The sequence below is a fragment of the Phocoena phocoena genome, chromosome 12 (assembly GCF_963924675.1).
Source record: "Phocoena phocoena chromosome 12, mPhoPho1.1, whole genome shotgun sequence".
Taxonomy (NCBI): Eukaryota; Metazoa; Chordata; class Mammalia; order Artiodactyla; family Phocoenidae; genus Phocoena; species Phocoena phocoena.
In genome coordinates this window covers 34,908,254-34,923,619 of record NC_089230.1, presented here as the reverse complement: position 1 = coordinate 34,923,619, position 15,366 = coordinate 34,908,254, and positions in this window count along the sequence as shown.

Below are 15,366 nucleotides of genomic sequence, written 5' to 3'. Positions count from 1 at the left end.
AACTTTGGTTATGTATTTCACATAAAATCTAGCATCTTCTCTGATTGTTTTGTCTAGGCAAAATCCAACCTTATGTCTTTATAATGAAAAGGGTGAGAAGTAAGATATAGCTAAAGAGAGCCATAGAATTTAAGTAGTACTTTTAAATTTTATTTTGTTTTGATGGAAAATGAGAAAGGTGAGTATATAGGTTCAAAATGGACTTATTAGAGAAGAAAAGATTTAAAATTTACATTAACAAAATGATATTTATTTTTCACTTGGATAGTTTTCTAATCTGCAGAGTGGAGCTAATAATATCTACTAACATAGAGAGATTGTGAATATTAAATGAAATAAAAATGTTAAAGGTGTTAGATATACCTGGCCTAGAATAAGAGCATAAAGAATTTGGAATCTATTATTCTGGAAAATTTTTTAAGATTTTTCTGGAATCATGATGTAGATCTCTTTTTTAAATTCAACTGCAGATCTATCAGTCTTCAGTGTTTCAGTAACTTGGATGAGAGTAATATGAAAGGGTTTATTCTTTACAAATATAAAACCATTTTCTTTTCAAGGGGTCTTCAAATTGACTTTAGTATTAATCTTGCTCTTTTATTCCCTGTAATTTTCAATATCATTCATATATATATGAATACATATGACACTTTAGCCTAAGTTTTCTCCCTTTTTAAGAACATTCTGATCTTTTATGTGATCTCATAATAACTGGTGTGCCTGGGCTGATTTGAGCCAGTTGTTTTATTAAACTGCTGACTCCACTTTTCTATTGAAGCAACTGCTGTCTTTTTAACAAATTGTTGATATTAGAAAAATATCTAACAGACACTGAGTGCCCCCATGTAAGGTACTGTGCTGAAGAGGTTACTTGCATTAATATACCCAATGATCTTATGAGACAGGTATTTTTACTACCCCCATTCACAGATGAGAAAAATGAGGCCTACAGAGGTTAGGTTTTCAAAATGATTCTTCCCCCAAATTTGCTAAGATCTTAAAAGCAACAAATTTTCAGCAAGGATGGGAGTCTTAGTGAGGAGACTAAGAGAGAAGTGGGCTGTAGCCCTTTACTCAAATATGGTGGCCTCCTATGGTGCAGCCTCTGCCCTCACTTCAACCCTGCTCACCCCAGAAACACACCTCACTCATAATGAATTAGCACAAAGAGAGTTTTTATTGAAGAATTCATGCTACAGAAGAATATTTACCTTGAAAAATTGCACAAAATCCTCTTCAGGCTCTTCTTTCTCTAAAATCACTTCCCCCAGAACCAGGCATTTCATCTCCCTTCTCTTTCCTCCCTTTATCCCCTATGGAAGGGAATCACCTCGGATTGAATATTCCACTGAACAAGCAAAAACTACACAAACAGAAGGCAGTTCAAAGAGTATCAACTGCTACTTAAGCCCGCCTCTTCCTTTGGGTGGGAAAGTGGTGACTCATCCACCCATCCCCAGTAGCCCATCCAATTTATTAATTATGTACTCACAGCTTATTAAGGATGGGAAGTGGCAAGGCAGATTTTGATACTAAGAAGAGACTTTTCTCATCAGTCCTTGCTGGACAGGGACCAGAACCAATTCCATAACAACGAAGACCAAAACTTAGAATAGAGAATAGGATGGACATGCCCTCTTTGACGCTGAGAATAGATGATACCAAGCTTCTCTCTGAGCACTATGTACTGTTAAGTATTTGAATTGATCTTTGTGAACCAACATGTAGAATTCTGAAATTTTATAAGCCTTTTAATATTAACCATCAGTGACATATTTAGGAGTAGGTTACTACAGAAACAGGGTAAAAGCAGAGGAAAAGAGAAAAATGATGCTAACCATTTGTGCCATGTTGTCCTCAAGGAGAAACTCAACAGCTTCCTATTCAGAATAAAAGCAAGAAAGTAAAGAACATGAGGAGGGAAGAAGCAATGATTAAAACATTCCGGAAATGTAAAATTGTCTTTACCAAAATGTGTCTTCTAGGACATGTGTTCAAGTTTTGCTGGCCTCTGATGTAGATGGAGATTTTCCTTAAAAACCAGACATTTTAGAGAGGGTGTGAAAGTAACCCCATCTGATAAGTTTTACCTGAGTATCAAATTTTGAAAACATAAGTGACATTTTCTCATGACTAAATATATATTGCTAATAATGATGTAATAATCACCAACTTCTCTTCAATTTCCATACAAAAACTCTTACCCTATATGAGAATTTATTGACTTGAAGTTTAAAGCATAAAATCTTCATTTTAAAAGCGTAGCCAGCATTTCTAAGCATGAAAAAGATATTTTGACCAGGGAAAGACAACTCCAAAACAATGAAATGTTTTTCAGTTTGTAAACTTAATCTTCCTTATAGAGAAAGGGATATTTTTGTAATTTGCACTATTGCCTTGCAAGTTCAGATTCATGTGTAATAGTTAAGGTCAATCTATTATATTTCCATTTTTTGAATTACAAAGACTATATCTATATTAATGCAAACAATCCAGAAGAAAAATAATCAACCAGTAATGTCCATAATGTCCACAAAAAATACAGATGCGAAAATGCTGAACCACTTTTCACTGAGATATCATAGTACAATGTAACTCAAGTCAAAAATTATATATGCTGAAATCAAGCCTTGGTAAATTTAAGAAAACTGAAATCATATCAAGTATCTTTTCCAACCACAACACTATAAGACTAGATATCAATTACAGGAAAAGATCTGTAAAAAATACAAACACAAGGAGCCTAAACAATACACTACTTAATAACCAAGAGATCACTGAATAAATCAAAGAGGAAATCAAAAATACCTAGAAACAAAGGACAATGTAAACATGACAACCCAAAACCTGTGGGATGCAGCAAAAGCAGTTCTAAGAGGGAAGTTTATAGCAATACAATCCTACCTTAAGAAACAGGAGGGCTTCCCTGGTGGCGCAGTGGTTGAGAGTCCGCCTGCCAATGCAGGGGACAGGGGTTCATGCCCCAGTGCAGGAGGATCCCACATGCTGTGGAGGGGCTGGGCCCGTGAGGCATGGCCACTGAGCCTGCGCATTCGGAGCCTGTGCTCCGCAACGGGAAAGGCCACAGCAGTGAGAGGCCTGAGTACCACAAAAAAAAAAAAAAAAAGAAACAAGAAACATCTCAAATAAACAATCTAAACTTGCACCTTAAGCAATTAGAGAAAGAAGAACAAAAAAAAACCCAAAGTTAGTAGAATGAAAGAAATCATAAAGATCAGGTCAGAAATAAATGAAAACGAAATGAAGGAAACAATAAAATGATCAATAAAACTAAAAGCTGGTTCTTTGAGAAGATAAACAATTGATAAACCATTAGCCAGACTCATCAAGAAAATAAGGGAGAAGACTCAAATCAATAGAATTAGAAATGAAAAAGGAGAAGTAACAACTGACACTGCAGAAATACAAACGATCATGAGAGATTATACAAGCAACTCTATGCCCATAAAATGGACAACCTGGAAGAAATGGACAAATTCTTTGAAGTGCACAACCTGCCGAGACTGAACCAGGAAGAAATAGAAAACATGAACAGACCAATCACAAGTACTGAAACTGAAACCCTGATTAAAAATCTTCCAACAAACAAAAGCCCAGGACAGATGGCTTCACAGGTGAATTCTATCAAACATTTAGAGAAGAGCTAACACCTATCCTTCTCAAGCTCTTCCAAAATATAGCAGAGGGAGGAACACTCCCAAACTCATTCTACGAGGCCACCATCACCCTGATACCAAAACCAGACAAAGATGTCTCAAAGAAAGAAAACTACTGGCCAATATCACTGATGAACATAGATGCAAAAATCCTCAACAAAATATTAGCAAACAGAATCCAACAGCACATTAAAAGGATCATACACCATGATCAAGTGGGGTTTATTCCAGGAATGCAAGGATTCTTCAATATACACAAATCAATCAACGTGATACACCATAGTAACAAATTGAAGGAGAAAAAGCATATGATCATCTCAATAGATGCAGAGAAAGCTTTCAACAAAATTTAACACTCATTTATGATAAAAACCCTGCAGAAAGTAGGCATAGAGGGAACTTTCCTCAACATAATAAAGGCCATATATGACAGACCCACAGCCAACATTGTCCTCAATGGTGAAAAACTGAAACCATTTCCACTAAGATCAGGAACAAGACAAGGTTGCCCACTCTCACCACTATTATTCAACATAGTTTTGGAAGTTTTAGCCACAGCTAAAATCAGAGAAGAAAAAGAAATAAAAGGAATCCAAATTGGAAAAGAAGAAGTAAAGCTGTCACTGTTTGCAGATGACATGATACTATACATAGAGAATCCTAAAGATGCTACCAGCGAACTACTAGAGCTAATCAATGAATCTGGTAAAGTAGCAGGATACAAAATTAATGCACAGATATCTCTGGCATTCCTATACACTAATGATGAACAATCTGAAAGTGAAATTAAGAAAACACTCCCATTTACCATTGCAACAAAAAGAATAAAATATCTAGGAATAAACATACCTAAGGAGACAAAAGACTTGTATGCAGAAAATTATAAGACACTGATGAAAGAAATTAAAGATGATACAAATAGATGGAGAGATATACCATGTTCTTGGATTGGAAGAATCAACATTGTGAAAATGATTCTACTACCCAAAGCAATCTACAGATTCAATGCAATCCCTATGAAACTACCACTGGCATTTTTCACAGAAGTAGAACAAAAAATTTCACAATTTGTATGGAAACACAAAAGACCCTGAATAGCCAAAGCAATCCTGAGATTGATAAATGGAGCTGGAGGAATCAGGCTCCCTGACTTCAGACTATACTACAAAGCTACAGTAATCAGGACAGTATAGTACTGGCACAAAAACAGAAATATAGATCAATGGGACAGGATAGAAAGCCCAGAGGTAAACCCACGCACATATGGTCACCTTTTCTTTGATAAAGTAGGCAAGAATATACAGTGGAGAAAAGACAGCCTCTTCAATAAGTGGTGCTGGGAAAACTGGACAGGTACATGTAAAAGTATGAAATTAGAACACTCCCTAACACCATACACAAAAATAAACTCAAAATGGATTAAAGACCTAAATGTAAGGCCAGACACTATCAAACTCTTAGAGGAAAACATAGGCAGAACAGTCTATGATATAAATCACAGCAAGAACCTTTTTGACCCACCTCTTAGAGAAATGGTAATAAAAACAGAAATAAACAAATGGGACCTAATGAAACTTAAAAGCTTTTGCACAGCAAAGGAAACCATACACAAGACCAAAAGGCAACCCTCAGAATGGGAGGAAATATTTGCAAATGAAGCAACTGACAAAGGATTAATCTCCAAAATTTACAAGCAGCTCATGCAGCTCAATAACAGAAAAACAAACAACCCAATCCAAAAATGGGCAGAAGACCTAAATAGACATTTCTCCAAAGAAGATATGCAGATTACCCACAAACACATGAAAGAATGCTCAACATCATTAATCATTAAAGAAATGCAACTCAAAACTACAATGAGATATCATCTCATACCTGTCAGAATGGTCATCATGACAAAATCTACAAACAGTAAGTGTCGGAGAGGGTGTGGAGAAAAGGGAGCACTCTTTTTTTTTTTTTTTTTTTTTTTGCGGTACGCGGGCCTCTCACTGTTGTGGCCTCTCCCGTTGTGGAGCACAGGCTCCGGATGCGCAGACTCAGTGGCCCTGGCTCATGGGCCCAGCCACTCCACGGCATGTGGGATCTTCCCGGACCGGGGCACGAACCCGTGTCCCCTGCATTGGCAGGCAGACTCTCAACCACTGTGCCACCAGGGGAGCCCAAAAAAGGGAGCACTCTTGCAGTGTTGGTGGGAATGTAAATTGATACAGGCACTATGGAGAGCAGTATGGATGTTCCTTAAAAAACTAAAGATAGAATTACCACATGACCCAGCAATCCCACTACTGGGCATATGCCCTGAGAAAACCATAATTCATAAAGAGTCATGTACCAAAATGTTCATTGCAGCTCTATTTACAATAGCCAGGACATGAAAGCAACCTAAGTGTCCATCGACAGATGAATGGATAAAGAAGATGTGGCACATATATACAATGGAATATTACTCAGCCATATAAGAAACAAAATTGAGTTATTTGTTGTGAGGTGGTTGGACCTAGAGTCTGTCATACAGAGTAAAGTATGTCAGAAAGAGAAAAACAAATACCGTATGCTAACACATATATATGGAATCTGAGAAAAAAAAAAAAAAGGTCATGAAGAACCTAGGGGTAAGATGGGAATAAAGACACAGACCTACTAGAGAATGGACTTGAGGATATGAGGAGGGGGAAGAGTAAGCTGTGACAAAGTGACAGAGTGGCATGGACATATATACACTACCAAACGTAGGGTGGATAGCTAGTGGGAAGCAGCCGCATGGCACAGGGAGATCAGCTAGGTGGTTTGTGACCACCTAGAGGGGTGGGATAGGGAGGGTGGGAGGGAGGAGACAGAAGAAGGAAGACATATGGGAACATATGTATATGTATAACTGATTCACTTTGTTATAAAGCAGAAACTAACACACCATTGTAAAGCAATTATACTCCAATAAAGATGTTAAAAAAATTATATATGCTGCTTTTTATGCCTTTGAGGATAGGAGTAATTAGTTTATTAAATTAACATTCCATGTTATTTCTGATTCTCTGTTTAAAATAAATTTCTGTTTATCAGTATCTCTTCAGTATCTCTATAAGACTTATTTTATTCATGTCAGTTATACAAAGTGCTGTCTTTTTTGCATCACAAAATTTAAATTCCACTGGAAAGCCCATACAACTTATATATCTAAATCACAGCTAATTCTTATATATTTCACTATAAGAGAAAACTTCCATTAAAAATCAATACTCTTCAGCAAGCCAATATTCGCTAGTGAAAATAGATGTAACAATTCTTTCCTTTCCCTTCTTTCTTTCTCTCAACACTAGCATATCCTTCCACTTCCAGATTTATTTCAGGGTTCTAGATCAAAGAACCATCAGCCGCAATAATTCAGATGCCAGCAACTAGAATTCACAGTAATCCACTCCACACTCTACTATAGCTCTCTGAAACCTATAGCACCCTCTGACTACTCAGAGTACAGCCAGGGCAGCCCTAAGTCCTGCCTGGGAACTTGCATTTGCCAAAAGTAAGGCATTTATCTATCCCTTTGAACAGTATATTCAAGTTTTTCACAGAAAGAGAAATTACCCTTCTTTCCAAATTGTCTGTGTTTCAGTAATTTTGAGAACTCCCTTAAGAATTCTCTCATTAGTTTCATTCTGAGGGGGATTTACCATTTATTAGAAGTTCAGAGCTTAAACCCTGGAAGACCGTCTGTTTCATGCCAGAAACTGAGACGTTCTAGGGAAAAAGGGAATGGTGAAACAAGGTTCACCATACATTCCAAGTTTATTTTACCATACCTCCCAGATTTTCTCTTCTTTAATTTTCCATCCAGCCTTAAGTAATGATCTTTGTTCTGTGCTAATGGGAAATCCTGGGCCAGAGCTTGTGCTAAGAAAAGATACTCCTGTTGTAGAGGCCTAAGGGAAAGCTCAAAGTCCAAAGGATTCAAGGTCATGCAGGTCTTGAAGAGAAATCTCCAACATGAAAAGCACACTGAATAGAAATCTCCAACATGAAACATTTCCTTACTTGTTTTCTCAGAAAACACAAAACTTCATCAGGCTTCAATACAGAGAATATAATTAAGAACTAAGACACAGAGTTTTCACAAGTGTCTTGCTAAGTTATTATTCCTACCTTAAAAAGTAAGAATAGGGAGCTTCCCTGGTGGTGCTAGTGGTTGAGAGTCCACCTGCTGATGCAGGGGACACGGGTTCGTGCCCCAGTCTGGGAAGATCCCAAATGCCATGGAGCAGCTGAGCCCGTGAGCCATGGCCGCTGAGCCTGCGCATCCAGAAGGCTGTGCTCCGCAATGGGAGAGGCCACAACAGTGAGAGGCCCGCGTACCGCAAAAAAAAAAAAAAAAAAAGTAAGAATAAAAATAATAATTGAAAATTTTCCTAATAAAAATTCTCCATATTTTATAACATTATTAATATGGAATGTTCTTTGGCAAATTAACAAAAAATACTGGATTATCTACAATAAAATCAATAATATTACAAGTTTGAAATTCAAGTAAGTTCTAAAACTCACTATTTTGAACCAGTGATAGAAAACGTGAATCATCGCATATATATATATGTATATATGAGCGCGTTTGTATATGTGTATTTATACACACTTTTAATTTTTTCAATTTATTAAGGAGGTAGAACCTGTGCCATATTACTATTGTGCACATAGCACTTAGCATAGCCACAGACATGACATAGGAACTCAATAAATATTACATTAATTCGCTAAACTCTATTGCATTCCTAGTCTGTGCCTGAAACTATTCTGTACAGAGTGGCAACAAAAATTTTGAGTTATTTCCCATTGTCTTTGAAAAGCTTACAGCTCAATAGGAAAGATGAGACCTTCCACACAAAGCTATTAGAGTCCCATTAGAGAATAAATATCCTGAGATAACAATGCAAGATGATAAATATGTGGTTAGGTGTGAACAACTGCACTTAATAACAGAATCAAACAATGGTGTTACATTTCACAAGCTGTAGCATCAGAACAGTTACCTTCCTCTTGTATCCAAAACAGAGGTGTCCATATTACACAGCTATTAGTGGAGTTAGGGCAATTCCAACCTTGAAGTAAAGATGACTGAGCCTCCACTCAAGCCCCAACATGCTTCTTTGCTAATGATACCTAAAGTCTTGATTGAGACTAACAGGTGTCACAGTACTTATTTAGTGACTGTCTGCTTCATCTATGAGGCTAAAATGCCTTCTGATATCTTTAATACTGACATAATAGCTAATAATATAAGCAAACTGAAAGACTATCCCATTGTCCTTGCATGGTATTGAGCAGAATTTAGTGAGCCATACAGCTGGCCATAAAAGTCTTTTTCCAAAAAGCAGGGGAAAGTTCTAGAAAGTAAATAATACAGAAAGAAATTACCCAATTTTCATGAGAAGTTTTATAAAAAAAAATAAAGAACACATTTATTTGAAATTTGGTGAAACCATAAGTAATTAAAGATAAAATAAGCACAGGCTAGAGCATGGAGAATATATTTATACTCAAATGAAATTGCTTTACATCCAAAGTAGTTCTGTTGAAGGCAAAGTGCCTTGAAGATTTCCCTTTGTTTAGTAGTTTTTCATAGAAGCCTTTGGAGAAGCTTCAAGAGTCACACGAATGTTTCATAGAAATATAATTTCTAAACATTTTTAACTAATTTCAAAACTAGAAAAATGCATAAGACAATATATAGCATATTTTAACACACAAGAATCTGTGGAGCTCATCTTGACTCCTAAGTTAAATTGTTTCTATTCAGATTTTGGAATAAAGCTTCTTTTGCCATCTCCATATATATTTGACCTTCTTACAAATGAGCAATTCATGAGGAAGTTTTAACTTTTCACTGTTTTTTCTTTTTTTTTTTTTTGCGGTACGCGGGCCTCTCACTGTTGTGGCTCACTCCCGTTGTGGAGCACAGGCTCCGGACGCACAGGCTCAGTGGCCATGGCTCACGGGCCCAGCTGCTCCGCGGCATGTGGGATCTTCCCAGACCGGGGCACGAACCCGTGTCCCCTGCATCGGCAGGCGGACTCTCAACAACTGCGCCACCAGGGAAGCCCTTCACTGGTCTTTTTAAGTGCCAGCCCTATGCATGTCCACTTCTGTAGGATTGAAAGAGTGAAGGGAGCATCACAGAGCACCTCAATATTGTGCAAAACCAAAATGGTATTCAAATAAATGGGCTGCCAACTTGAAAGAAGACAGTAGCCATTAATTTGGACCACAAGTCCAAATTTAAAATTTTTACTATTTTTAAAATGGCCTTAAAAAAAATGGCCTTATTCTTCTCGTGCATTTTCTTTATAAGTAAGTTCTATAAATTTAAATTTATAAAATAAATTTATAGACATATTTTATCACTTATAAAATAAATTTAAACACATTTTATTTACAAATTTTATCATTTATAAAATACACTTGTACTAGTAAAACGCACATTAGATTTTTATTTCTTTTCCTTTTAAGAGAGCTTACTTATAGTTGTTAATAATCTAAAGTAACATAATACTATTAAACATTTACCAAAACCAAATCTCATTCTTTATCCATTTTAGTTTCATTATTCACTCTATTAAAATTGCTCTATACAAGATCAATATGGACCTTAATAAAATAAATTGTCTTCATTGAGCCCATGTTCTCTGGCTACATATATTGTTCCTCACTGCCCCTGTCAACATCTTGGTCTTCAGTGGCAGTGTTTCCTAATTTAATTCTGATTGTTCTGATCATCTATTTCCTTCACTAACATCTGGGGTATTTTCCCCTTGACCATTAATACTGGTATCTCTCAGCCTCAGTCCTTGACTTTCATACTCTCTAAACTTCACCCTCAGGAACCTCATTTGTTCTCCTGATTTGGTTCTACATCTCCAAACTTTCAGAGTACCACATCAAGCGGATAGTATCTGTGACAGGAATCTACCACTGCATTGTCAAACTACCCAAAACTACATAATGGCGTAAAACAACCATTTTATTTAACTAGTGATACGGAGCTAAGGTGCCCAAGAAGGACTCAGTTTGATGTTTCATCTTTGATATTCTTGATATCAGCTTGATACCTAGGGTAACTGGAGAATACACTTCCTCAAAGGTTTCTTCGCTTACACTTTGTACCTAGGTGCTCCTTGTGTGCGTTATCTTTCTCTCTCCTTCTCTTAGGGCCTCTGCAGATGGTTTTGACTTCTCATAGCATGATGGTTTCCAGGCAGTTCTGACATGGCAGTTGGCTTCCAACAGGCTTCCAGGCTATTCAAAGGTCTGGCACAGCATTGCTTCCTCCATATACCATTGTATTGCCACCTCAATGGGAGATCATGTGCCCATTTTTATTCCCCTGACTTAGAATACCTTCCTTCTTTCGCTCTTCCAATTCATGTCTCTCTCTTCCTTTAGAAAAGATTCTCCCGTGATTTCTTTCCAGATTAACTCCATATCTCTGAGTTCCTTTCCCTCAGAACTTAGACACCATCTTCATATATTATGTGTAATAGACATTTCTTGCTTTGGGGTTGTTCATTATTGAGCCCCTCCCTTCTTATTAGTAATCCAAATTCATTTGAGTAATGACTCATTTTGTAGAACTCTATGGAGGTTTTAGCCACTTCCTACAAAATAAGCTGTATTAGTCAAGGTTCTCCAGAGAATTAGAACCAACAGGGTGTGTGAATGTGTGTATGTGAGAGTGAGAGAGAGAGAGATTTATTTTAAGGAATTGGCTCACACTACTGTGTGGTATGGTGAGTCCAAAATCTAATGGAGTAGGCCGGCAGGCTGGAGACACAGGAAAAAGTTCAGTTCAAGTCCAAAGGCTGTCTGCTGACAGAATTCCTTCTTGCTGGGAGATCAGTCTTCATTCTATTAAGGTCTTCACTGAATTGCATGAGGCTCTCCATTTTATGGAGGGTAGTCTGCAATACTCAGAGTTCACTGATTTAAATGTTCATCTCACCCAAAAAGCACCCTCATAAAAACATACAGAATAACATTTGTCCAAATATCTGGGAACTGTGGCCCAGCCAAGTTGACACATAAAATTACCATCACGTAAGCCAAACAGACTTGTTCCTCCCTTGCTTCTCCACAGAGTGGGCACGTAATATAAGTTCAGTACATCAGATGCTCTTTCTTGGTTGTTGAATCTAAGCCATTAACACAATGGTATCAGGAAAGCAGGTGGTCATATTCATTACAGCAGCAGTAAGAGCTGTGGCATGCCATCAGATTGTAGTGGCATGACTAACACTCCGTTTCTGCTGCCCAGTCTTCTGTAGCTTCCTTGGTTTCTTCTAGTCAATAATCCTGGTCATGTGTCCTCCATTGAGTCTGGAGCCTCTAGATAATTCCAATAAGCTCACTGTTTACTGTAGATAAACAGGATTGGTTTCTGCTACTTAGAACCAAGTTACACTTAATACTATATCATGCTACTTATGTTCATGAGTTGTACTGAGGATAAATGCATTACTAAATGAAAAGTATATTGAACAAATTCCTAGCATAGTGGGGTGATCAACAAATTATGTTAATATGTTTTTCTTCAACTTCATTTTCTTCTTCCTATTCTTCCTAATTATTATTAACATTATTAAAATAATTATTATTGAACTTTCTATATATGTTTTGAACAAGAAATATGACTCCTAGCATAACACTCTGGACAAGGTAGTACCCAGCTCAATGCATTAGCCTGGTTGGCTCATACACAATAAGACTAAACTTTTGAGTTGCTAAGGAACTTAGATAGTTCATACAATAAGCTGTCCAGTCCAGTGCTGAACTCTCTAAACTCGGCTACATTTTACTACATGCTTGAAATACTTTGGTTATCTACATTAAAGAATCTTAATAGCGTGGAAATTGGAGATGAAAAAAATATCAAAGTTGATTTTTCAGAGCTACAAATGAACCTTTATTCAAATTGGAAGTTAGAAAGAAGGTACCAGTACTCTGAAACCATCAACAAATCCCACAAAAGGCTGCTAACGGGTACAGCATTTCTTTTTAAGGTGATGAAAATGCTCTGGAATTAGATAGAAATGATGGTTGCATGCTTTGTGAATATACTAAAAACTACTTAAATTGTATACTTTGAAAGCATAAATTTTGTGGTAAGTGAATTATATCTCAATAAAAAAATTTTAAGCAATTAACCACGCTGTAAATATCTGATTAGTGATTTAGATTATAGGTGTCTATTTTTTAGAAGTTCATTATTTATTGCACAGCCAGGATTCCTGTATTACTGGAGGAAATTTCTAAATCACTGTTATTTATTTCTTTCCTTTGCCGTACGCGGGCCTTTCACTGTTGTGGCCTCTCCCGTTGCGGAGCACAGGCTCCGGACGCACAGGCTCAGCAGCCATGGCTCACGGGCCCAGCCGCTCCATGGCATGTGGGATCTTCCCGGACCGGGGCACGAACCCATGTGCCCTGCATTGGCAGGCGGACTCTCAACCACTGCGCCACCAGGGAAGCCCTCTTGGGCAGTTTTTAAACCTGTCAACTTATATATTCACTTTAAATTAAAACTTCATCATTCAGATTTCAGGTGGAATCTAGTTGTGGAATTCAGTCATTCCTAATGGACACATATTTTATTATATCTGGAGATTTATCTGGCAGCTACTTAGTAAAGTAAGGAGATGGATTGATTCCAACAATATTTGAAGTTGTGTGGTGGGTCAAAGCATCCAAAGCACATGAATAAATCAATGACAACTTTCTATTTCTTCGTCATAGCTGAAACACTCAACTATGCTTCGGAGTGGTTACATCTAAACATGTTTAAGATGGAGCATTCATTGTTCTTTTGTTTTACTTCCAAGCACATAACTGGGGACAAATAAAGGTTACATGATAATGATACTGATGGCTACAAATAGCACACAAGGAACACACTACCTAAATATTATTTGCCTATACTGCTTTGAGACACAGAGAGGAAAATATTTCAAAGTCCTCAGACACAACCTTAAGAAGAAACATTTTACAATAATTCACCTGCTTCCATTCAAGGAGTCTGATGTAGCTCCCAGGACAATTCTTTAACAGAGAATATATCTGCAGTCTTACTGCAATATGACAAGAAGGAAGATGAGAAGAGGAAGAGGAAAAGGAAGAAGAAGAAATAGTTGTTAAGACTGGCAACATACCAAGACTCATGTTCTGTACTCCATTGCATAAAATGGAATAGGGCCATTTTATCTCATGAGTCTCTGTCTGTCTGTCTCTGTTTGTCTGTCTCTCCCCCTTCTCTCAAGCAATCTACTTATCACTGTGCCTAGGCTTGATTAGATTTATAGTTTGTTTATCTGAGAGCTCAATGCTTTATTGCATCCAGAAGCCAAAATATGTGCACCTCCACAACCCAGCTGAATAAAACAAACTCATTTTGATCTTTGTGTACAAAGCCATCAGCACTGGTTCAAAGTGTAGCACAGCCAGTTCTGGATGGCAGATGCAGAGTTCAGCTCTTCTCCCGGGCCCTTGGTTTCAATTAGGCTGTCTGCCAAGTGGCCCATGTGCCTCTGTGTGCTGAAACATTTCTTTGAGGCAGCTTTTTTAAATTAGGAAATAAAGACTTCCCATGTGATTTGCTATATATACAATTTATGACAATTGATTTTTATAGTTAAAATACATACATTTTAAACATATTTCTGTTTCTGCAAAATAACAGCTTTCTAAGAAGAGAAGAAAATTAGCAAAATGTAAATACTGCATTTCTTTTACTCTTCCAACTCTAAAATTTACTCAAACATACATTAAAATGATGCTAAAGACCACTAAGTTTCTAAAATAAATAAGTTCTTTGTCTTAAAAGGAAAAAAAAAGGCAATAGGATACAAGCAAGCATTTTCTAACTTCTAGGAACTATAAATAGGGAAAAAATCAATATGAACAAACAAGAAGCTGTAATTACTTGAGATTGGCCAGTTCCTCAACCTGAATAAATGATATTTTCTTTGTTTTCACTACTATTTGGGTCTTTTAATTTCTGAACTTTCCAACACAACTTTGTGACCTGGCAGTAGATATAACAAATTCCAAAAGCCAACTTCCAATGTCTAGCTGATTCCTGGTAGACGCGTGAAATAAATGCACAGCAAATGTCTGTGCTCCACAGCCCCAGATGCACGTATATGTATGTAAACATAATTCTCACCAAAGACAGATTCGTATGGCAAAAATCTAGAAACTATGGAAAACAGTTATCTCATTAACAATACCCTCCTGTTGCTACATAGAGGAGGAGACAGCCAAGTCCTAGGAGGCCTGGGTGGGCAGCAACCACCTCATAAGGAAGGTCCAGGCTGCATAAAAGCCAGGAAACCATGATGCCTTGCAACCTCTTGCAAGCATTCAGGTTGACTTTGAAGAAGCTCCCACAGAGGCCTAGATTATGCCTTACAGTGAATTCAGGAGCATTTAAATCCTAAAGACCTGGGCCCACAAATTGAGCCATCACTTAGCAGATGTTAGCCGCTGCCGGTGCCAAGACAAACTGAAAATAACTGGGCACCAACACTAGCAACTGAATGGTAACCAGCTGTTAGTGGTGAGTTTAAGCAGGCCCCCATACCATGCTAGGTCACTCACACAGCAGGGACCCATAAGTATGGCATACAGGTTTTGTTTTGTTTTGTTTTCT